Here is a 22,685-nt window from a genome sequence, read left to right on the forward strand (position 1 = left end):
ATAACTCAATATAGGAAAAGGACCCAAACAGACATTTTTCAAAAGACATACAAATGGCTAATAAATATAAGAAAAGATGCTCAGCTTCAATAATCACAGGAGAAACAAATCAAAACAATTTAATTGGGTATTTTTATAATTAGGATGGTTCTTCAAAAAATCAAAAGATGGGCCTCCCCCAATGGAGCAGCGGTTAAGCGCTGGGCTGCGAAGCTGCCGGCAGTCTCTGCAGCGCCAGTTTGATCCCCAGCCGCCAGCAAGGGTCCCACATGGTGCACAGACCTCTCCTGTCACGCCCGCTACTCCCCTCAGCAGTGTATTTCATCAGTCTCCCTGTTCTGTTCCCTGCTCTGGTGAATTCTCTCACCCTCCCGCACTTCTGACTGCACTCAGTGCCTGTATAAATAAATAAATATTTAAAAAAAAATTTTTTAAAAAGTCAAAAGATAACAAGTGTTGGGCCTCCCCGGTGGCGCAGCAGTTGAGCACTGGGTTGCAAAGCTGCCCGCAGCCTCTGCAGCGCCAGTTCAATCCCCGGCTGCTCCCCGGCCACTGGAGGAGGGTCCCACATGGCGCGCAGACCTCCCCTGCCGCCCGCTGGTCCCCTCAGCAGTGCACTTCGGTCCCTCTGCCTGCTCTGCTTCCCGCTCTGGCTCTGGTGAATTCTCTCACCCTCCCGTGCTTCTGACTGTACCCAGTGCTTGTATAAATAAATAAATCTTTAAAAAAAAAATTAAAAAAAAAAAAGATAACAAGTGTTGGAGCCCTTCTACAGTACATGCTCACTGATCTATAGGTCCTTAAATACTGCAACTTTATGTGAAAGGACATACAATGAAACCATCTGATTGTAAGCAAATTAATATAAACAATAGTTCACCAAATTTTTAACTAAAAACTCCAGACACTTCTAATATTAAACAAGTATCTGTTTTCACTCATTCATTTTTTCAACCCAATAACTCTAGTCGAGAGTCAAGGGTGGCCAGAGTCTATCCTGGTAGTTAAGGGCACAAGGTGGGAACCAACCCATGGCAGAACATCCTTCCATCCCAGAATGTACTTACACAGTCACTCAGACTGAGACAACGGACACATGATGTTAACCACTCAAGACCATACACATACAATGGAATATTTTTCCATTTATATGAGATATCTAAGAGAGTCAAAGTCATAGAATCAAAAAGTGAAATGGTGATTGCCAGATGCAAAGGGAAGAGGAAATACGGAGCTGACAAATCAATGGGCATAAATTTTCAGTTATGAAATACGAATAAGTTCTCTAGAATTGCTAAACACTGTTTCTATAGTTAATACAGCAGGTCCTTGGGTATGTTGTTTTGTTAGATGAGAAAACAATCCCAACCAACATGAACGAAATTAAGTTTTTCAAAGAGCTAGTTTCATTTTATGTCATTTTGCTTAAAGTTACAGTTTCTAAGAACCTATTGATATAAAGTGAAGGCTGACTCCACATTTAAAATTAAGGAGGTAGGGAAAAAATTACATTTTTTTTTTTTTGGCAGACAGAACCCTCACTGAAGAGTTCAATGCATAATGTTAATAATTTGGAAATAACTTCAAAGTCAGTGGCTAAGGTGATTGAAAGCAGAGTTTTGCTATTGTATGTATTTGAAAATCTACATTTAACAATTTTTAAAATGACATTCTCTAACAGTCTGGGACATTAATAAAAGTCTGGGGCAGGGAAATATAGTCAAGGCATTGGAAATAATTTTTAAAATTTATTTAAATAATGAGTTTTTTCATATGTAGTTGAAACGCCAAACAAAATTCTCCTGACTGCTGGCAAAAAAGTTGTAATTAAGAATTTTCAAAGATTAGCCTCTAAGTTATTGTAAATAATACAACAGACTTATTCTAATAATAACTTTAAGTAGGTTAAAGATAAAACAAAGATTGAGGGAAATACGCTAATTTTGTATTGACTAGGCTTCTAACCATGAATATGTAAAAATATGGTGGTGATATCTTTCTACCAGCAAAACACTGTCAGCATCTTTTTAATTATAAGATAATTATAACAAAGTGTGTGAACCCCTCCATATATTGTTTGTTGAGACTGTAAAATGGGGCAACCTTGGAAAATAGTGTGGCAGTTCCTCAAAAAGTTAAACATAGAATTATATGTCCCAGCAATTCCATTCCCAGTTATAAAGCCATGAGAACTGAAAAAATGTTTATATAAAAACTTGCATGCAAATGCTCAGCAATATTATTCAAAATAGCCCATAGGTGGAAACAAACACAAACATCCATCAATGAATGAATAAAAGTGGTACATCCACAGAATGGAATATTATTCAGTTATGAAAAAGGAACATGGTACCGTTACATACCACAACATGGATGAACCTTGTGAACATTATGCTCAATGAAAGATATCAGCCACAAACAGCCACATATTGTATGATTCCGTTTATATGAAATACAAGGAACAGGCAAATCCACAGAAATGGAAAAAAAGACTAGTGGTTGCCAATGGCTGAGAAAAGGGGAATTTGGGAGATTGTTACAAGAGTAGATACTAATACATGGTATTGAAATATTCTGACACACCTTCTTATGACCAAATCAAAAACACTGTCAAATCACAAATATGTTGATATGAACCAGAAACTTGATATGAAACCACGTCTCATATACAAAGCAGTGAGGAACTCAGATGATAAGACTGGATCTGCTGAAATTTCTTTTGTGGTTGGTATGTTCCAAGACTTTGTCAAAAAATATATTTAAGTACAAAGCTGAGAAAACATTTTTCACATGCAGTCCTTTGCTCTACTCAAATCCATATTTTGGCCTTCAGTATCACAGGAAGAAAGCTTCAGCAATAATTCTAACTTGAGTACAAGTATTTCCAAAATATGCTAAATTTCCTGATAGAGTGAGCTATTTTATAAGAGATAATGTTGTGTTTCTACAACAGGGGAATAAAACATTGCAAGAAACATCCTAAAGGATTATTCCTTTCACCTGCCAGTTATGGGTAGCTGGAAAAAATACTGTGCCAAGAATAATAATATCACCAATGATGTTCAATTGTCTGGAAAACAGCTGACTTCAGCAGAATGGTAAAATTCTCAATTATAAGGAGGGCCAACAAAGTGTCAACTAAGTAAGTGAACATTAAAATCACGAAAACAGTTTTCCATCTTTAAAGAAAAAGAATTATGCCTTTACAGTTTACACCTCAAATTCAAAATTATCAAATGAACACAAGGGCTTTTATGGTCACCACACAATAAAAGCAAACTTGCAGCACCACAGATACATGCATTTCAGAGCCAAGGCAGACATTTGTGTCAATCACATACCTGCTAGCACCCACCCCCGCTTCCCAGCTTAGCAATGATTAGCTTTTGATCAGTAATATTCTTTAAATCAATGTTTGAAGGAAACCAGAATCTGAAGAAAACCAGAGTCAGTAATATGCTTTAATGTTTGAAGAAAACCACCAGGCCACTGTAAAGAAGGTATTCAATAAAATGTTGTCTACTTTATATATTCACTTTTAAAATAATTGAGGAAGTTAAGTTTCAGGTGAATTTTTCAAACTCCATTCTTAAGTTTCCCTGACTTTACAGTCACTCTCCCAAGAATAAATAAGCATGCGGAAACATGATAAAAACCTACCACCATTTTGTATCTTGGGCAAAGGATGAGGTGGGATAAATTAAATACTTTTATTAGCCAGGCTGCCCACAGGAAGGGACTGATAATTCTCTTGACTGCATGGTAAAGGGTTAAGATGAAATCATTTATCCTCATGTTCTATGGACAAGCTGGCTTTACTATGTACCTCCCATGAGAAGAAAATATAAACACAGGAGAGAGCAGAGGACAAACCCTAATTGATTAACAGCTCATACCTGCAGAGAAAAGGTATTCTGGTTTAGGGCAATCACCCACTCTTCCCTAATGAAGGTCCTACTTAACAGCAGCACTACAGTGCCCTATTATAACTGAGTAGTGTGAAAAGAGCAGGACCCCAGTCCCAGGACTAACTAGTTGTGTGTCCCCGGATAAATGGTCTAAGCTTCAGACTCTTCATCAAACATGGAATTACCTGAGTCCGGCTCTCTGGGCTGCTGCAGGGAGGAAGTGAATGGCGTTTGTGTGAAACACCTGGCACAGACAGCGGCTACTCAACAATGCAAGCCCTTTCCCTAACCCTCCAGTGATTTCAGAAGGAAGCACACAACGTCCCACAACGGTTCCCCTCGTCTACGGCACTTTTTCCAGCCCGTGTCCAGACAGGCCGAGGGCAACCCAAAATAAATTAGGGGGTGTCCGTGACCTCATAGAGCCTAACATCAAGCATGGGGGGTTTGGGGGGCAGTGCGAAGAGCAGCCTGGAGCAGACGCAGGTGTAGCAAACTGAACGCGCGCCTCACCTGGCCGACGCTCACGCGCCACACACCTGGGCCGATACCTCAAAAACTGGGCGGCCAAGTGCTAAAACCACAACTAAAGCCAGTTTAAGCAATATATACAAGAAAAGTTGTACCTCTAAGAGACAGAAATTGAGGCTCGAAAACCAGTTCTAGCGACTCCGCTCTGCAGACCTCGGACTCACGGCAGGACGCGCTCACTTTCCCTCGGGCTATAAGATGGCGCCCAGGCGCCCAGAGGGCTTGAAGAGCGCAGTTCTCGCCTCTTATTGGCCCAAAATAGCTGACCCCGCCCACCCCTCAACCAATCAGTGACAAGAGAAGCTGCCTAATCTTGAATGACTGGTTGTCTAATTCAGGAAGGGAAGGGATGTTTATGAAATAATCACGGTGTCTACTACAAAGCTCTCAGTAAAGAACTATTTGATGAAAGAACAGGTATACCGAATGACTGAATCTGCAATATAATGGACTATATGCGCTTTTGGAAGGATTTTTTCTTGTGAGGGATTGCCTGTCAGATGACGACTATGAGAAATCTACCAGCAATTAAACATAGACTACTATTAATATTACTGAGCAAGTGCTTTATTATTGCCATTTTATGGGTGAGAGAAATGAGGGATTGAAAAGTGAATTTTCCCAAGATCCCCAAACTGGTTGTAGGGTAAGGTGAAAAGTATCAGGCTTTTCTGCCCTCCTGCCATTAGGATAGATGACGGAACCCTGTGGTGCTGAATGCATGCCTGATGGCGGGCACCTGGAATAGGGTGTGGGCATATGTAGATGGGATTCACCTGGGCTAAGACTGTGCTTATAAGGGTGGCGTCACGGGGACGCCAGCAGAGAGCAGAACGAATGGAAGAGCAGAGAAGAAAGAACCCAAGAAAATGCTGGAGAGCCCAGATAGAGTGAAGACTAAGTAGGCCTCCCAGCCCCTTAGCACCCCTGCCTGCTGTGTACCTGGTAAATACCAATAAAAGCCTGCAAAAGCCACCAAGGGCTCCAGGACGCTCCCCTCCTCCTTCACCTGTCTACTTGGGTCATAGAGAACCTGCCCTGTGTCATTCCTGCCCTCACACTGGTAAGTGGCAGAGAAGAGACATACTGACTCTAGAGCTTGTGATTTTAGCCACTATGTTGTACTGTCCCCATAAACACACCCACATATGTATACATACCATATATAAAGAAACATCTGGAAGGAGCTTCCCCTGCAATATTCATCTCTAAGGACTAGAATTTCTGGAGTTGTAATTCCTTACAATTCCCACTTCCCTGCACAGCTCTCCCTGCCCCCATCCCACAATTATTGGCCATTACTTGTGCAATTTAAAAGAGTAGGAAAATAATTCATACTGGATCTAGTTCACTTAAGTAATACTAGCTTTACTAATGCAGTGGTTGGCTAACATATTTTTAGCAGCAGATCCTTTTTCAAAGTCTTACATTTAAAGACTTACATAATACAAAATTAAGGCTTTTTAAGTAGCATTTTATTAGTATACATTCAGTTGAAATTTATATTATATATTTGCATCTGTTAATGAGCAAAAAATTCTTGAGATAACTCCTATCCCATATATCAGATTCTAACTTCACAAAGGTAATCAGTGCACAGATAAGTGTCTGCAAATAGTAATACTTTTCTTCTAAAGTTTCCTTTATAACCTCAAACTACTTCTATTGAAATGGCCCAGAGACTTAGGAATAATAGGAAATAATTTAAAGGTTAACCTTAAAGGAATTAAAGAATTTAGCAGATATGAATTAATATCTTACTGCTCACATTCTGAGTTGGGTTTCTGCTCCTAGCAATCAGAAGAGAGACTTCAGTGGCACACTAAAATACAGTGGAATAAACAATACCCTGTGGGAGGGAGGATTATTATTCACCTTGCTTAGAATTTCCAGCTTATAGTAAAAAGGACACTAATTTTAATTGATTTTGTTGTTAAAATTCTTTAAGAGCATACACATCCTTACTGCTGGCCACAGGGCATACTAAGCCCACAGTCCCTTTATATCCTGTCCCACTCCATATGTCTGCCTTGGTCTGAGAAACACAGTAGATGAAGAGGAACTATAGGTTTTGAACTACATGTGATCACAGAAACTCTCCTTCAATTAATTACTCCATTTATCAAAAAGAAACTGATATTTGGAGAAGGGAATACATTTGGTGAAGGTCCAACTTGCATTATTTCAGAAAAGCAATAAGAATGAAAAACTTAGTGCCTGGGTAGCCCATGAAATAGATCACGAAGAGGAAATAAAAACTCTAGAGAACCTGGGGGTATTTCTGTTCCCTTGTTCTTGTGGATATGGGTGGGGATTTTTTTCAGTCTACTGTTTTCATGCTCAAGGGTTCCACCACACCAATGGATCTCAAAGGTCTATATTTATGCTGATACAGATATTGGTGCTTGAATTGAGTCCTAGTCTAAAATATAACTGAACAGTTGGGTTGGAGAAGTAGAGACCTCCCCAAATGCCTGGTCCCTCATTACAGTAGCACATGTCATTGTAAGGTCAGTCATTCCAAGATAGGCTTTTGTGGTTGAAAAACAACAGTCACTGCCTATGAGTTTACAGATGTCTCAGGATTAGGGGCCCACCAGCAGTTAGTTTCACATAAGATGATGGGGGATACAATTTAGACCCTAGACCAACCCCTCCCTGTTCATAAAGTTAGATGACTGTTTGAGGAACAATAAAATCCCCCAGTATTTCCCTTCCCCCACAACATCTTTCCCCTTAGTCACACTTTCCCTTGGTTAGTTGTAATACACATAGAAGGCAGCGTTCTCCATTTACCCACACTCTTCATTTTGTCTTGCTGGGCAGCTGCTACAAGAAGTTAACTTGGAGAAGGAAGGGGTGGAAAGGGGAGAAAGTGGTGTGTCATAGGATCTATTTTCTACTTGGCCATTGTGCCCTAGATGACTGTTTATAAGCAAGTTCCAAATTCTGAAAGAGCAGGCTCAAATCCCAGCTCCATCTATTACAAGTTTTGTGACTTTGAGCAAATAACTTGATGTCTCACTTTTTTCATCTGTAAAATAGAGATCATATCAAATTGATAATGATGCTAAAGTAAAATAAGGACAGGTTATCTCTCTAGAGTGTGTGGAACAAAGATGTCAGAAGGTCCATTTATTTTGCATAAAGGTCTTTTCCCACAGTGCCATATTCACGATCTAAAAACATAGGCCTGAGGGGCACTCACTGGATCACTGACCTGGTCGGTAGTCAAGTTTGGACTCCATGCCAGACATCCTGGGATCCAGACCTGTACTAACATCTTTAATGGCTCTCAGTTACCATAAACTTTACAAGAAATACACAAATTATGTAATTATGACTGGCACTAAACAGGGTCTGAGAAAGGTCAGACTGAAGAGCAAAGTGGAAAACTCCCCTCCTTGCCTGCTCTTGCCCCAGTTGGGGTGAGGCCAGCAAGCCACTCATCTGCCAGGTGGGAAGCATTAGCCAGGCCTGAAGTGCTGGCAGCTGTTTTGCTTGACAGTTACCCCACATCCACACAAACTTGATTGCTTTCTACTTTAACAATGATGTAGAGACAAAGTATGTTAACTCTTTTCCCAGATGTGAGTCAGGGGAGTTAGATCCTGCAGCCAACAATTTATTCTCCCTAACAGAATCTTCTAAACTATTCCTGGACCAGGGAATTCTCTATATTAGGCGTCTGCAGCAAAAGGCAGCCAGCTACCTGTCTTCAGAGGAAATCTTCTCATTCATGGGTTATGTCTAGAGAGAACTGTGAGGGAAATGATTTCCGTCCTGTTTTGCTGGTCCAGACAGGATGACCGTGGACAAAGGCCCACTCCATAGCTCTGTTCTTCAGGCATGGTGCCTTCTTTGGCCCACAAACGAAATGTTAACTCCTCCTTGGAGCAGTGTCTGACCATCTTCACACACCCTCAGCACCAGGAATGTCACCTGTCTCACAGTTTCAATTTTGTTAATATTTATTTATGCAAATGTTTCTTGATGGCTGTCTTGTGTACAAGACTGTGAGGTTTAAGAGAGCAGGGGTAGGCTCTGTCTTGATGACAACTATAATTGCGGGATTTAGCATAGTGCCTGGTGCCCACAGAGTAACATTCCACATGCATGAGTCTCCTGCACATACACGTGGATGGAAGGATGGATGAACAGATGGATGGATGATGGATGCATGCATAATCCAGACTCTACTGCTCCTGTTTAAAAAAAAACTTGTGTTGGTTACTTCCCTTCTTTGGATTATAGGCTCTCCAATTACAACGGGCATTGCTTAAGGATTCCCTTACAATTCTAAAACCCCATGATCCAGTGAGTAAAGGGCTACAAAGCACCAAGATCAAGTTAACTTGTACATATCAGGCTCCCAGATACAAGGGAAAATTGAGGGAGCGTTTTTAAGTTTACAGCTGTCAGTTATGTTAAAAAGCTGTGCCGTACTATTGCTTGACTGGTTAACTTAAGATGCTCTCAGGCTCAGCAAGGTTCAAGCCCTCCAATCAGAATGATAACCAAAGTCCAACTGGAGGTTCATCATTCCACAACAACTGAACATATATTCCCCAGAAAGGAGACCAAAGGGAAATATTAATGGTAACTGCATCCACACTCACACTGGTCTCCAGTCAAAGCATCTTCTTCCATTTGAGGCTAGCTCTACTCTTCATCCTTCAGGCCCACCACACTCTCTGGGTCCTCTTGCTGGCTGTGCTGCACTGACCCAGGATCTAGGCTCAAGAAGGCCTGGAATCTTTGGACATAGCAGTGAGGAGAGTCTTACAATAGACTCAGAGAAGTATGTTTTGGTATCATCTCAATCAGAGTTCTGCAGTGCTAGTTTTAGAAAGCTCCACTCCTTTCCTCTTTCTGTACCTGTATTTTAACCTTATAGAGATCCGTATTGGCAATTCCTTAATCTGATAAACCTATCTCCTCTACCCTTTTCCCTGCAATGAAGAATAGTTTTTTGGATATTGAAGTCAAAATGCATGTAACTTTTGAACAAGCATTTCCACTTTTAAGAAGCTGTGTTATGACTACACTTGCAAATAAAACAGTAAGTTCAAGCACATTCATTGAAAAATTGTAGTAACTAATTATTGAAAGGAACTTAAATGCTCATCACTAGAAGATGGGCTAAATAAACAACTACACTCCCATAGGATGCAGTTTTATGTAGTTATTTTAAAAAAGGAGACAGGCAGTTCTCTACATACTGATAAAGAAATATCCCCAAGGATATTAAAGAGAAAAACAAGTTTTAGAAAAGGCTTCAGAGTGTTCTATTTGTTTAAAAATGAGCATATACTGAAATGCCTGTGTTTTATGGCTTGAATTATGTCACCCCAAAATTCATATTTTGAAGTCCTTACCCCAGTACCTCAGACTGATCTTATTTGGAGATAAGTTCTTTATGGAGTGTAGGGTAAGTAATTATCAGGCTTTTCTGCCCTCCCGCCATTAGCATTAATGATGGATCCCTGCAGTCCTGAATGCATGCCTGATGGCGTGCACCTGGAGTGGGGTGTGGGCTATGTAGATGAGCATACGTAGGTGGGTACACCTGGGCTGAGACTGGCTTATAAGGGCGGCATCACAGGGACGCCAGCTGAGAAAGAGAACCAGCAGAAGAGAGCAGAACCAGCACAGCAGCAAAAGAGAAGCAGAGACCATGAGAGAACGCTGGAGAGGCCAGGAAGAGTGAAGATTCGCCACAGGCTGTGAGGTCTGCCAGCCTCCTGCCCTCCCCTCCCCCGCTCCCCCCCCCCCCCCCCCCGCCTGCCGTGTACCTGGTAAACTCAATAAAAGCCTGAAAAAGCCACCGAGGACTCCAGAACTCTCCTTTGCCCTTCTGCACGGATCATAGAGATCCTGCACCGTGTCTTCCTGCCTCTACAGGAGGTAATCAAGATAAAACAAGGTCAAGAGAGTGGACCCTGATTAAATGATTGGTATCTTTATAGAAGGGGGAATGTGGACACAGCACGTGCATAGGAAGAGTGCCGTGTAAACACAAAGGCAGAGATAGAGTGATACATATACAAGCCAAGCAATGCCAAATATTGTCAGCAAACCCCCAAAGCCAGGAGAGAGGCATGGCATAGTTTTTCTCTCACAGACCTGAGAGGGAACCAATCTTATGAACATTTTGATCTCAGATTCTAGACTTCAGCAAACTGACAACTAATACAGTGAACTAATACAGTTGGGGGGGGGTGTATGTGTAACTTACACATATGGATACATGTACACACACACATATACATACATAGAGAGAGAGAAAGGAGAGAGGGAGAAATACAAAAAAGGCCTGATGATATTGGTTGCCTTTAGGGAGGAGAACTGGAGAACTGAAGTGGGAAAGGAAATTTTCACTGTTTACTCTTTTATACCTCTTGTACCCAGCATGTTTATTACCTTACCACTTGTCCTTACCCTCCAAGTAAATAATTGTAAATACAAGCAAATAAAAGTTAGTGTTCTGGAGGCGACACTCCCAGACGGCAGCCACCTCTTTCCATCCTAACCTTAGGGTAGCAACATACCTTAACCTCCAGTACCAGGTCTGGCCCATTGTGAGGGGTTGTTGCTGGGAGTGCTGTCGACAATGATGCAGAGACCTCTACTGAGGACAATGGAGCAGAGTTTATCTCTCTGCAGGGGACAGAAAGGGGATTCAGCATTAGGAGTGACAAGCATCTGCCAACCCCAACTTTCCCATTATTGGCTCAGGGTGGGGATTTCAGGTTGGTTTTTTGGGGGGGTGTAGAGGGTAGTATGCAAGTAACATTCATCTGCATATAATAGGAAGCCCATTTTTACAGATCTCCACTAAACTCTATGGGTCAGGCAGGTGGCTCCAAAACATGTGATACTATGACTCAGATCTTGCCTGATTCTGGGCCAACTGTGTGTTAAGGTTATTTTTTTCTCTCATTTTTGGAATAAATGGGCAGATGGATAGCCACTGTGTGAGTCACGAAGCCTGGGGCCCCAAATGGCTGTGCAGATGGAGAAAAATGAGATCCCATGCAGAAGCCTCCCATCTACTCAAACTGGGGTCTGACCCTCATGTGCCACCCCTGCCAGAATGCACACATTCCCAGAGGCGTTCTGATGCCCCCTGGCACCGGTGCTATGGACACTTGGTGTGATTGCAGATACTGGTAGGACCCTGGTTACCTTCCAAAGCAGAAATGATCATAAACTGGCAACACAACTCAACATGGAAAAAATTAGAGTGAAGACTGTTAAGTGAGCACCCGGGTCAGCCTAACCCTGCTTCAAAACATCACAGAATACATTTTTTTTTTTTTTTAATGGCAGAGACATATCCCTTCAGAGATCTGCTGAGAAGGCAGGAGCTCAGGAAGCCAGAGAAAGCAAGAATACAAGTTCAACTGAATGATGTCTGAGTTGAAGGTGAATTTGGCATCTTGAGCTCCACCTTTCATAGACTCATATACGAGTGCTTGGGCAAGATGGTGACACTAAAGCCAAGGGGGATATTTCCACTTCACAGGGGTAACACTTGCTTTCCTCATGGGAAATAAGCAGTCAACAGTGCAGCATATAAACCTGGAAACAAACCACAAGTAAGGCTCACAAGTTATAAAGACACAGGAAACATGTGCTGGGAGCAGAGAAGCAAGAGACGGGGAGACCCCTTTCTAGAGGTGATTTTTGAGCTGAGTTTGCAGGGTAAGTAGGTATCTTCCATTTTGAAAGAGAGGGAAAAAGGAGAGTACAGTTACAGGGAAGACCCTCCAGTAAGAAGGAAGAGCATGGAGCAGCGAACCAGTGGGGAGTTGCAAGGGCGGGTGCTCCAGATGAGATGAAGTTGGAGAAATGGGTGGGTCCTTGCATGGTGACATGAGTTTACCACCAACCTTGAGTCACTGGGGGAGTGAAAACATGCTTTGTCATGGTAGGCAAGTATCACATTTCATGTTCTTGATCACATTAGGTCTTAATATGACCCACAGTGGGGGGAGTTGATGGCAGGGAGACTAGTTAGGAGACTGCTGAAATCATCCAGGTGAGATGTTACAAAGGCCTGCATGTCAGCACGTGAGGGCATGAAAAGGAATAATCAGTTCTGAGCCATCCTGGATTAGGAATGGATAAAACCTCCTCATAGTCTAAGGGCAGGAGAGAGAGGATTTTGAGGTTTCTGACTTGGCTTTTGACATCACCCCCAAAAAAAGAAGACAAGAGGAAGAGATGAAGTGTCATTTTTGGACACACTGTGTCTGAGGTGCATAAGTATCATCTAGCTGGATACATCCAACAGGCAATCAGAAATATGGGTGTGGAACTTGGGAGAGAAGAGGCTGCATGAATATCTTTCATATGACACATTCCTGTTAAGCTTCCTTCCTGGGGTTTGGCTAAGGCCACTTTGGACAGATTGGTGGAGGAAGTGCTGTTCTGAGATCCTGGGTGTAGTCTTACCCGTTCTCACAGCAAATCAACTACTATCCCTACCCCCGTGTGAGGAATTTGCATAGACTCATGTGCCTGGCAAGAAGGTGAGGCTAAAAGCACGTTCCACAGCTCTGGGTGTAACAGTGGAGTTCCATCTTTAGCCATGTTTGCTAGGTGGGCCTCAGAATCACGGAAGTCTTGAGAGTCCCAAGATTCAACTAGCAAACTGAAACTTTGAGGAAAGGAAGGGAGAAGAGACTGTTTCTCCTCCCCAGGAGTCCAGGAGAAACAGCCATCAACACTGAAAGCAATCAGTGATCATTGTGATCAGGAGGTAGGTTGACTAGGGAAGGTAAAGGAGGAGAGACATTACAACATTTTGATAGAATTACTCTGATTTTAAATTATTTGGGGATAGTATCACAATAACATTATTTTATATCAACAGATGCTTGGAGATGCTTGGACATAAAACCTGTCATTTGCCCTAATTTCCTGAACACCATCCCTAAGAGTTTGGTTCTGTGGTACAGCTATTGTCTCCATTTTATAGATGAGGAAAGTCAGGGGCAGAGAGGTTTAATGATTTGGTAAGTGGTGTCCCTGAGACTTGGAAGCAGGCTGGCTGACTGCAGATGCTGCCTTCTTAACCACAAAGCCACAGGCTTCCTAGCACACATGTATGATTGATGTACTGTATGGCACATTGTTCTGTCAAAAGCACTCTTATGTTTATGTTCTCCAAACTGATAGAGACAGAGCCTGGATGAAACCTTTAACCTGAATGGGTTCTCTATGGCTGGGAGGTGGACCCCATGTCTGGCACGCTGTATTCTCTTAAGGAATCCAAGCCTAAATTAAGTTATCAGGGGGAACCCCACTGGCATCCAAGTTGTGCAGGATGCCCTTTACAAAGCCTACATTCCCTAGGAGACTGCACATTCCACAGGGACCCCAAACCTAGGGCCATAGATAACAAGAGGAACTGAATAGAAGTGAATCACAGGAGGTGAGTGAGTGGAAAGTTTTATTTTGTGCCGCAAGACCAAAAAGTGCTTTCTAGCAAATCATATTAGAGTCATTTTCTTTTCGATTTCTAGCTCTTTAGAAAATAGAATCAGAGTTCCCCTACACTGTTAATATGATAATAATAACAATTTTCAGTTACTAAGTATGTGCTGGGTACTTTTCAAAAAAACATAATTTCAAAAAACATAACAAGAGAAAACTTGTTAATGTTGATATAGAATTCATGGACAACCTTTGCCCCAGTAATTCAAATATTAGCATTTACCCCATCTGTCTATCTATCTATCTATCTATCTATCTATCCATCCATCCATCTGTGCATCTTTCTTTCCTTCCTTCCTTCCTTCCTTTTCACTTCCCATTTAAGATAAACTGTAGAGCTGATGTGCTTTATGCCTAAATTCTTACGTATATTTCTTTAAAGCTGGCCTAAAACCATGCTTCCCAAAACTACAATGCAATTATCTAAATCATAATATTAACATTGACAAAACACAATTATCTAATCTATAAGCCTTATTAGATTTTAGATTTTGCCAGTTGTTCCCTAGTATGTCCTTTCCAACCAAAGAAAACCCATGCTTTTGTGTTACATTTACTTGTCATGTTTCTGGGCATCTAGGAGAGTCCCAAAATCTTTCTGCCTCATGACATTGGCATTTTTTAAATGAACAACCCAGTTATCTTTTGTAGAAAAATCCCTCAGTTTGGGTTTTCTTTCTCATAGTGAGATTCAGATTAGGCACTCTTTCAGAAATTCCACGGAAGATATGACTGGCTCTTCTCAAAGCCTCACAGAAGGGACATACTGTCAATTAGACCCAGTGAGAGTTAGTGCCTCTGGGTTTCTCCACTATAGAGTTACAATTTTATTCTTTGTGATTAATAAGTATCTTCTGAAGCAATACTTTGAGACTATGCAAATATCCTATGATGAATCATTCATCCATGATTCTTCACTGACTCAAATATTATTATTATGGTTGCCAAATAGTGACACTATAATTCAATCATTCCTTCAACAACTATTTGGCGTTCAACTATAAGGAAAAACTTTCTTGTGTGCCTTAATTACTTACATCAGCATGGACACATGAATTATTTTTGGGGGGGGAGGGAGTAGGCAACTTCATTTTTTTTTCTGGGATAAACAGGACTTGTGAATTTTTACTTAGTTTGTTCCAATTTTTTTACTGTCATTATTTATTTTGAAACTCAAATTGTCACAGATATTTGCCTTATACTTTATGTAAATTATGTCCTTTAATTCCACAGCAACAATGTGCAGTGGGGATAATAATTATTCTACTTTGCAGACAAAGAAGCTGAAGCTCAGAGATAGTGACTTTTGCAACATTTATTTGGTGGCATCTCCAATTGTACCAAATATTTAACATATATGTATATATACACACATGCATATGTATGTGTATACAGGAATTAGCCACTTCCCTTCTATTTTAAGATGAGAAAATAGGCTCACATCAGTTAAGTAACTTGTCACCAAAGCCATGATGAGAATTCAGAGGTCTATTGGAAATCCCTTATTATCTGTCAGCAGACCACACTGTGCCTTTAAAGCATAATTCCTTTTACAGGTGAGTATGTAAATAACTAGCCTTTTTTTTGTCAATTTCAATTCTATTCAGGACTAAGGAAGCAAAAGGATAAACTGGTGTATGTGAAGGCTTTGGCTGGAAGCTACCCTGACTCTAAATACCACCAACGAGAGGAACTTGCTGGGTTAAGCGCAGCACTGTAAAGCTGTTCACAGCCTCTGCAGGGCGGGTTTGATTCCGGCCGGCCAGGAAGATTCCCACATGGCACGGCAGACCTCTCCTGCCTCACCCGCTGCTCCCCTCAGCAGTGTATTTCCATGGATCTGCCTGTTCTGTTCCCCACTCTGTCTCTGGTGAATCCTCTCACACTCCCGCACATCTGGCCTGTACCCCAGTTCGTGTATAAATAAATGAATCTTAAAAAAAAAAAAAGATCTTGCCAGAATCCTTAGTATTCTTGGAATAGCTCACAGCAATGGGGTTACTAAAAAATTTAATCTCTTAAAGTGAATGCATTCATTGCAGTATTTAAAGAAAAACTTTGGTAAGTCGTTCGTCATAGAGTCGCCCTCTAAGGCATCATTTGCATAAATATGAATTTTTCCATTACTGTGCTAGTGCTAATGGTTGCATAGGGGAGAAAATTCTTATTCATGAATCTGTGGGCCAAGGAAAGGTGCTAATAACTGCAATAAAACACAGGAAATTTTGATACCTAATTTAAAAGGAAATGCGTGTTAAAGCATCCATCCTCTCCGGCTTTGACCCCAAATAGACTTCAAAATGAGGTCTGAGGACCAAAGGTCTTATAGTTAGCACAAGCACAGTATTTGGGGACTCATCCCAGACCCACCAGATGGGAATCCTTTGTTTTTAACACATTCCCCAGAGACCCCTGATGCTCACTAAAGTGAGAATGGATGGGCTAGGTTTTTCCTTATAGTTGAACGCCAAATAGTTGTTGAAGGAATGATTGAATTATAGGCCTCCTACCAACAATGCTGGCTTTATACCAGCACGTCAACATTCAGACCTCTTGCCCTCTGTCTCGCTTCTGCCCACAGAAGTCACCACGGGGACAGTAATTCCATGGGTTTTGAGGTGAGGCAGTGGACCTGGAATGGTTAATGACAGTTCTACTGTTCTGGGGGAATGATGTTGGGGAAGGCCCTCATGGCTTCCCTCCTGCAAAAAGCCAGCAGCAGAGGGAATGCATCATCCCCCAAGTATTCCAATGTACAGGATCTGTACATAGTTCTTGGCAGCCCTGAGCAAAGTTCTGAGAAGTTTCTTTTGAAGGGGGTGGGGAGTCCAATCCTTTTCCTGGGCTCTGGTTAAAACCAGTGGAAATAAACAAAAACCAGCTGTTGATTCACAAAACAGAGTACTGCCTACATTTGGGAAACGTTGCTTTATCCCCAAATCAAGATCACTGTGGACTTAACTCCAAATGGGGGTATTTGTAGCTCCTCTCAGCTCTAACTGCCTCATCCCTGCTCTCTCATTTAGGCTGAAACCAGTCTAGGTTGTAAATGGAGCCAATTGCAGGTGTCACCCATCACATTACCTTGCAAGTAGGCTAAGCAGTGGCATTCTGGTAAAGAATTAACAACCAGCTCTCTGGGGGAGAGGTTGATTTGTAGCATTTGGTGACTTCAGTGGTGTACATATTACCACCATGGTCTATTTTGAGCCACCAGCAGTTTCACTGGTGCTCACAAAATTCCTGTCTATATAACAAATGGCTCTTGTGAAGGGATGAGCCAGGTTCTGACACACAATTCTAAGAATAAAATTAATCAGTTTTAACTGGGGCTCCCATGGGGAGGTCAGGGACAGAGTAAAGCTTACTCTGTGGCACAGAGGACAGTGTAGCATGGTTAGCCCAGGTATCTGAGCAGAGGAAATCCCTGTCCTTGACTCTCAGGATTTGTGTTTTTCTCCCTAGCATCTGAGAGCTGTAACACAGCAGATTTTTCACAGACCTCAGGGTTCTCAGGTTTGCCTTTAATAGAAAACCATCTCAGGTGGAACTGTACTTTGATTTTTGATGTTTCATCTTTTTCCAGCTAGACTCATGTGATGTTGGGGAGTGGCAGCAGTCAATCAGCCAAGCCTCACAAGGTGACCATCCCATACTCTACAGTCCCGTGTTGCCACTTATTTTGTGATTTCACATCCCACTGTGTCTGTTTTCACTTTTAGCTCGGTATTTCATAAATTATGAGCCTATTTTAAAATAAACTGTCTTAGATGATTTTTCCCAACTGTAGGCTAAAGACAGTGTTCTGAGTACCTTAAGGTAGACTACACTTGGTTTTAATATTTGGTAGGTGAGGCCTATTAAATGCATTTTTGACTTATGGTATCTTCAACTCAAAAGATGGATATATTGGGTTGTACCTCCATCTTACGTTGAGGAAGATCTATAGACATTTGTATTTGACTCTTCTGGCAACACCACTGCTGAGCAGTGTTGTAAGAACAACGGGTAAGTTAACAATGGAGATTAAAGTAGGCAGGGATCAGGGGCCAGGAACACTAATGCCAGTTTCTAAAGCTACCTTTTCAACACTGACTGTGAAGGGAGATGTTGCACATAGGAGTGAAATGCACATACCACCCTCTCTGCTGGTGGGAAGAAATGTCGGAATGTATTCTCTGGTCAAGGGCTCCAGGATCACAGGAGGAAGCACAAATACCGCAAACTATGGGTTGCTATGTGACCATGGGTCACTCATTCAACTGCCACAACCTCTGCTTTTCCCAATGCCATTGGGACCATTCTCAGCTCTCATGAGGGCTCTTCTGGTTGCAAGGGACAGAAGCTACTCACACTGACCCAAACATAAGATGTTAACTGTAAGAATGGAAGAACATTTGGGATCCTAGAACATAAAGTACATGCAGGCTGTCTAGGAAAATAAAAAGCTGTTCAGGATTGAAGTTGATTCTCTCTTTCTCTGATTTCATCTGGCCATTTCTCTCTGCACTGACCTCCTACCTTTGAAAACAGCTCTACTTATGCCTTAAAACTTGTATTCACCACACCCAGGCCACCGGTTCTAGCTTAACTTCAGGAACTCTCCTCTTCTGCAAGCACCTCAAAGGCCAACTTTCCTGGGAGGTCAAATCTGATTGATCTACATTATGTGCTTAAGCCAAGCCATGTGAGCCACAGGACAATGCATTCTAACTCCCTTTGGCTTAGGCGTCTGATCAAGGAATAGTCCTCTTGCCATGTCAGGGAGGCAAGTGGGAAGGAAACACATGATAGGTAGAGTTGTACTTTACTGGGGCAATGAGCAGAATTCCTCCAGTCCCAGTTGCCTCTCAGGACAGGTAGGCTGAATACAATAAAGGCTATGAAACTACTTTACATACATCTAGAGATGGCCAATTCTTCGCAACGTATTAAAGAAATTCCTATTATAATACTATATTATTGGCTTTTGAGGACAGTGATTTTTATAAAACATATTAATAAATGTGACTTACTTTCATCCAAGTAATCTTAGAAGGTAACATTCCTAGGTTTTAAATGAGAAGAAACTGATATTCAGAGAAGTGATTACCTCTAAGTCCCATAGTTGGGAAGTGGCAGAGCTTGACTTAAGGTCAGGTTTTCTGACTCCAAGTTCAGTGCTTTATTCTGGCAAAGGATAGGCAATCAAGTGGGAGAAAGAACACAGAGATCATCTAAAGCTTTAGCTGAGCTCAGGACTTTGATAGAAAGTTAAAGAGTCCAAATCAAACTGTTTTGAGTGAAATGAGAATGTGTTTGCTTATGTAACAGAAAAGCTCAGTTGCACTTGGACAGATGACTTGGGGTACTGCTATTCTCTGTCTCTTTGCACCACCTTCAGGCCTCCAGTCCTTAAGGTTCCTCTTTCAAGGAGACAAGATGGCCACCAGCAGTCCCTAGGGCTTCAAATCTAGCAACAAGATAAAATCTCTTATCACAACAGTAAAAGAAATGCAGAAACTGATTCTCCTTGGACTTAATTAGGTTCTGGGCTTATTCCAGAATCAACCAATCACGTCGGCTGGATGAATCTGATGATCTTACACGCCTATAAAGTCACAGGCTCATCACTGGGTCCAAGGTTGGTATCAGCCCACCCGGACCCATGGGATCCGAGAGTAGAGGAGGTGTGGCTCTAAGTTGCTATTTCAGAAAAAGGGGTAGTTATAGGCAAACTCAACAGCTATTCTTGTTAGGGTGGGAAAAATGAAGGGCCTGGGAGACAGACTTGGCCTCAGTGCACTACTGGGAGATAGCACCTAGCACTTTGGTGTGGACATAGAAGGTGCACAAAACATACTGATAAGTGAATGAGCGATGTTGGTTCAGATTGTTATAGAATGATGAAGAGGTGAGGCCTCTGGGGTATATATACACAAAGGAACACTGGAGAAAAATGTGGGGGCTGCCCTGAGAAGCATGTTGAATGCCGTGGTGTTTTTTTCAAGCTGCAGGGGTTTCTGAAGTTTTTTCACCAGGGATGTGCCACAGTCCAAATTTGAAGGAGGGGCAAAAATAAAACCACCTTGAAAATTTTAAAGTACTGTACATAAGCACAACATTATCTTTCTGTGAGCCAGGAATGCCTTCCTTGCCTCGGAAGCTTATCCTTTAAGAACTGGAATATTTCATCTGGAAATCCTTGAAAAAAGAAAACTGTGAGCACTTTGGGGGAGAAGAGCAGCAGGGTCTCAGGGTCTGACTAGATATACCCACCCCTTTCAGGGCCTCCAACTATGTTGCCCCACCCAAATAAAGGTGAAGGTCTGAACTTGGGTGACACTGGCGTTTCTTAGACTCACATTTGTGTGATGGTTGAACAGGTCTGGGTGCGGCCTCCAGGGTGTGTGAACATCTTTCTAAAGCGAGGAACACTGTATGACATCCAATTCTGTATCATGATTAGGCATGATTTATTGCCATTCTTTATTACAACTGACTGGGGGGTCCTTCATGAGAATTCCACGGTGAAATGTCTTACTGGGATGGGCCAGATAATCAAGTGACAACTTGAATCAGCATGGGTTGGAAATGTATTTGCAGAGGGCTCTGAAATGATACAATTCCTCCTTATTCTTATGGGATTCAGCCATGGCTTCTCCTGTCCCAGAATGGAGAACAAATGTCAGAATTTAAAAAATGAGATGTGCTTGCTGAGTTCAGGCATGAAGTCCTCTTATTTGGTGAATTCATTCCAGGACTGATCAAACTAAAGTACTGTTTGCCCATTTTATATTGCAATTAATATTTCAAATCTTCTGCTTGCTCTCTGAAGTGACTTTTCTAAGAGGTACATTTCACAAATATTAATACATAAATATTCAACATAAAATATGATGGCCCTCAAATAAAAATAAATGACAAGCAGCACTCATACTAAGAAGTCATTTGAGGGTAAGGGGGATGGCATTTAGCACCCTTCCCTGAAAATATGAATTCCCTGCTACAAATGTGTATGTTGGTCTGGGAGGAGGCCCAGGCACATTGGACTTGCCTAGGTCCTGTACCCATTCCTCAGGCAGACATTCCCTTTGACAGATTTGATTATCTAGTAGGCCTGACTAGGGTGACAGGTTCACCACTGAATCAAGGCTGATGCCAGCCCACCCAGATCCAGAGAACCTGAGGTAAAGGGATGGCTGTCTCCCTGCAAAAAAAAAAACAAAACAAAAAAAAAACACCAAAAAAAAACAAGTGCGGTGTTGTTACCAGAAGGGATACTAAATGCTAAAGGGCAAAATCAACAACAAATATCCCCTTGGCATGGGGACTGCATGAAGAGTACTTAGGGGCTAGAGTTTCTGAGATCTTTCCTGGAGTTTGGACAGTGTGGGAGTTAAGAGTATAAGCTCTTGTGTAAGCCTGCTGGGTTAATTCTCTGGTGTGTTATTTGCTAGCTAAATGACTTTGAACAAGTTACCCAATCTAATACTTGGCTCCCTCACCTGAAGGCTAGGGTAACAACTGTACCTATTTCATATAGTCGAGTTGAGAGTAAAATATGATGGTGGACACAGAGCACGTGCTGTCATCTTGACATGCAACAGTTCAGCTTTCTCACTACAGGAGACGTGGGTTAGACTCATTCTATAAGCAGAACTTAGAGGAAGTCAAATGCCTTCTGCATCCAACAAATACTCAGCCAAATACTCTCCTGTTCTCTCTTCTAGTTCTGACTTTTTCCAATCTCATGAAGCTCATGAGAGAGATTGTAATGCCAAGAAAACTCTATTTTTTGAGCATGAGAAGACTGGGCTAGAGACACTGGCTCTCCCACAAGAAGACACAAGCTCATGGGATTTCCCTGACAATCTCATAAGGAGCCTGAAGGTCTGTTGTTGGCAGATGGATTGAGGCGGGGACAGGGACCATTTTCAAAATGTTACATTTTGAAAAATGTGCACATTATCCTTTCAGCCAGCAAAACATGGCTACGTTCTCTGCAAGGGCTGCCTCCTAGCTGTGTCAAGGATGATGGGACCAGCCAAAGATTGCAGCTGGGGTCCCTGGGGCTACCCAGAGAACCAGGAGTATCTGCACAGAAATAAAGAAGTGGACAACTATTCACCCAAGATGAGTGAGCACAGAGCTCCTAGGTGGAAAGTCTTCTAATCAAAACATATCCTGCTCTTATTCCAGTCACTGCAAAACCAAAGCTGAGTGTTTGCCAGATATTGTGCTTTCTGAAAGGCTCACCACTAAAAAGGCGTAATGAGTCTGTTGACCTTGGTGGTTTATGGGAAAGGAGGAGCCTGATGTGGGAGATGGAAGAACCAAGTTAAAAATGGAAGGAAGGAGAAATTTCCAGCCAGCAGAAAAATATTTACTCATTTATGCAAAATCATGTACACAGAAAGAATTTTTTTTAAAAAAATTAAAGAGCATATGGGCTTTAGAAGCATAGACCTATGTTGAAATTTTAGTTTCACCACTTGCTTGCTAGCCTTAGTTTCCTCGTATGTAAAGTAGGGTAGTTAGAATACTTCATGTTTTGAGGTTTCGAACAACATCTCTAGGAAAATGTAATTTTCCCAACTACATCATATTCTTTCCCTTTGTCTCCTGCTGTAAAAGGCCAAATGAGTGGGAATCACTATCTCAAAAAAAAAAAAAAAAAAAAATGGAAGGAGAAATTTCCAGCCAGCAGAAAAATATTTACTCATTTATGTAAAATCATGTCACAGAAAGTAAAAAAAAAAA

At 41.7% G+C, this 22,685-nt stretch overlaps 2 long non-coding RNA genes across 3 annotated transcripts in view; both read right to left on the reverse strand.

The window, feature by feature from the left end:
• Nucleotides 1-4,638, reverse strand: part of LOC119243319 (uncharacterized) — a 48,455-nt gene extending 43,817 nt beyond the window's left edge. For both annotated transcript variants that reach the window (XR_005124693.2, XR_008551422.1), the window contains exon 1: nt 4,535-4,638. This is a non-coding gene — a long non-coding RNA (uncharacterized LOC119243319). The remainder of the gene's footprint in view (nt 1-4,534) is intronic.
• Nucleotides 4,639-8,310: 3,672 nt separating this feature from the next.
• On the reverse strand, nt 8,311-10,333 carry LOC129145676 (uncharacterized). Its single transcript, XR_008551602.1, has 3 exons — nt 10,235-10,333; nt 9,059-9,195; nt 8,311-8,644 (listed from the first exon to the last, which is right to left on the reverse strand). It is a non-coding gene; the product is annotated as an uncharacterized LOC129145676 (long non-coding RNA).
• Nucleotides 10,334-22,685: the final 12,352 nt, after the last annotated feature.

Source organism: Talpa occidentalis, unplaced genomic scaffold (assembly GCF_014898055.3).
Source record: "Talpa occidentalis isolate TD23 unplaced genomic scaffold, MPIMG_talOcc4v2.1 talOcc4.13, whole genome shotgun sequence".
Taxonomy (NCBI): Eukaryota; Metazoa; Chordata; class Mammalia; order Eulipotyphla; family Talpidae; genus Talpa; species Talpa occidentalis.